At 37.3% G+C, this 2,247-nt stretch overlaps 1 pseudogene; it reads left to right on the top strand.

Moving 5' to 3' along the window:
- Positions 1 to 1,730: 1,730 nt before the first annotated feature.
- LOC103604601 overlaps positions 1,731 to 2,247 on the top strand; it is a 1,390-nt pseudogene continuing 873 nt past the window's right edge.

Genomic DNA, 2,247 nt, shown 5'->3' with positions numbered 1-2,247 from the left:
TTCTAAGAAGCGTGATGCAATCTTGTGGCGCTTCACTTTGCCCTGCCTGGGGTGTGAATCAACCCTTTGTCCAGCATATCCACACCGTGTTTGCTTCTCACCTACTAGTCACTTAGTAGCTGTCTGGTTTATCAGATTGACTGTCATGGTATGACAGTGCTTGTGTTAAGGTAACCCTTATTTTACTTAATATTTTGTTATTAATCATTTATTATTAATGTTGCACTTAATTTTACTGCTCCAAAGCACAGAATTATTTATGCTGGCAATTCGAAATGTCAAAAAGAAATCATAGAGTGTGCTTCCTTTAAGTGAAAAGGTGAAAGTTGTCAAAAGATTTTAATACACCTCTTTTAGTAACTAAGAGAAAGACATGAAACATTCAGTTCTACTTCTAGTTTGCTAATAGGTTTTTGTTTTGTTTTAATTTTAAACGGGTGCTGAGTTTTATCAACTGCTTTTACTTCATCTATTGAGATATAATTTTTCTTAAGTCTTTTAATGCAGCAATTTGTATTGATTTTTGAATGCTAAATCATACTTACAGTCTTTGAAAGGTCTGCTTCTTGCCTTCTTGATATTGATATGCTATTTTGCAGTTGTAGGTAACAGAATTCTTCTGGATAAGTTCGTGCTGTAGATAATCACTGTATCTGATCTAAAATATTCCCAATAAAGAATTATTTTATGTATTGAATTATCAAGTTCTACATTAGATGCATGGAGCTTTTAAAGACTACAGAGATATAAAGCCAAGAAGATAGTATGTTGAGATTTATGTAATTTGTGGAAAAATTAAGGGTGTGGTAATAGAACCTATTGTTAGAACCTCTGAAAGGAAAAAAAGCTTAGATCAGTGGTTTTCAAAGTGTGGTTGAGTAAGCCCTGGGCGTTTCCAAGATCCTTTTGGGGGCCTGTGAGGTAAAAATTATTTTTATAATAATACTAGGACATTGTCTTTTTCATTCTTATTTTCTCATGAGCATGGAGTGGACTTTTCCAGAGGTTAAATGACATGTGGCTAAATCATTGCGGCTGATATCTAGTGGAATGTCTGCTTGTGTATTCTTGAACTTTCTAGAATTTACTAAGGTAAGCTTTTTGAATTCCTTGATAATTTTTAATAGTATAAAGAAGAACTGAGAGAAAAAAATTGATAGCCTGCTGTAGACTTTTTTCAGCTCTAAAAAGGACAAGGAAGCTTAAGCATGGTCCCATATTAGTCTAATATGCCCTTACTAGAAGTAATTAAGTAGAGAGAGGGAGAGAGAGGCAAGTCTAGAAAAGAACTGTAGGTATGACTTTTGGCTTTTGGTATGTGGAGTAGAATGGAACCAAGTTCATAGAAACTCAAAAAGTGTTTTAAAGAGTTAAGTTAGCAAAAGCACTGCCATATAGGACTAAAAGAGTTTCAGGCTTATAAAAATGTAAAAAAAAAAAAAAAAAAAAAAAAAAAAAAAAAAAAAAATACCCTGTGGGCTCTCTACTTTCTAAGGCACAAAGCAGCCTCAGAAAGTTGCTCAGCTGGATTGTTTAAAAAGACCCTGGCACCTCTCTCTTTCTCTTGCTTCCTCTCTCTTGCTTCCTCTCTCGCCATGTGATCTGCTTGTACCCGCCAGCTGCCTGCCGCTTTCCACCATGAGTAGAAGCAGCCTGAGGCCCGTGCCAGATGCAGCTGTCCCAGAATTAGCACAAAGTTATCATTGTTGGGCTGGACAATGCAGGGAAAACTACCATCCTTTACCAATTTTCTATGAATGAAGTTGTACATACATCCCCTACAATAGGAAGTAATGTCGAAGAGATAGTGATAAACAATACACGTTTCCTAATGTGGGATATTGGTGGCCAAGAATCTCTTCGTTCTTCCTGGAACACTTACTATACTAACACAGAGTTTGTAATAGTTGTGGTGGACAGTACAGACAGAGAGAGGATTTCTGTAACTAGAGAAGAACTCTATAAAATGTTAGCGCATGAGGACCTAAGGAAAGCTGGATTGTTGATTTTTGCTAATAAACAAGATGTTAAAGAATGCATGACTGTAGCAGAAATCTCCCAGTTTCTGAAACTCACATCTATTAAAGATCACCAGTGGCATATCCAGGCATGCTGTGCTCTTACTGGCGAAGGATTGTGCCAGGAGCTTGAATGGATGATGTCACGATTTAAGATTAGATGTTCCCGAGGGTTCGGATCCCACATACAGACCGGTTCCCGCTCACTTGCTGAGCGAGGCGCGGGAGC

Source organism: Galeopterus variegatus, unplaced genomic scaffold (genome assembly GCF_000696425.1).
Source record: "Galeopterus variegatus unplaced genomic scaffold, G_variegatus-3.0.2 Scaffold5273, whole genome shotgun sequence".
Lineage (NCBI taxonomy): Eukaryota > Metazoa > Chordata > Mammalia > Dermoptera > Cynocephalidae > Galeopterus > Galeopterus variegatus.
The sequence above is the reverse complement of the archived record's forward strand: the minus strand, read 5'-3'. Positions and strand labels throughout refer to the sequence as shown.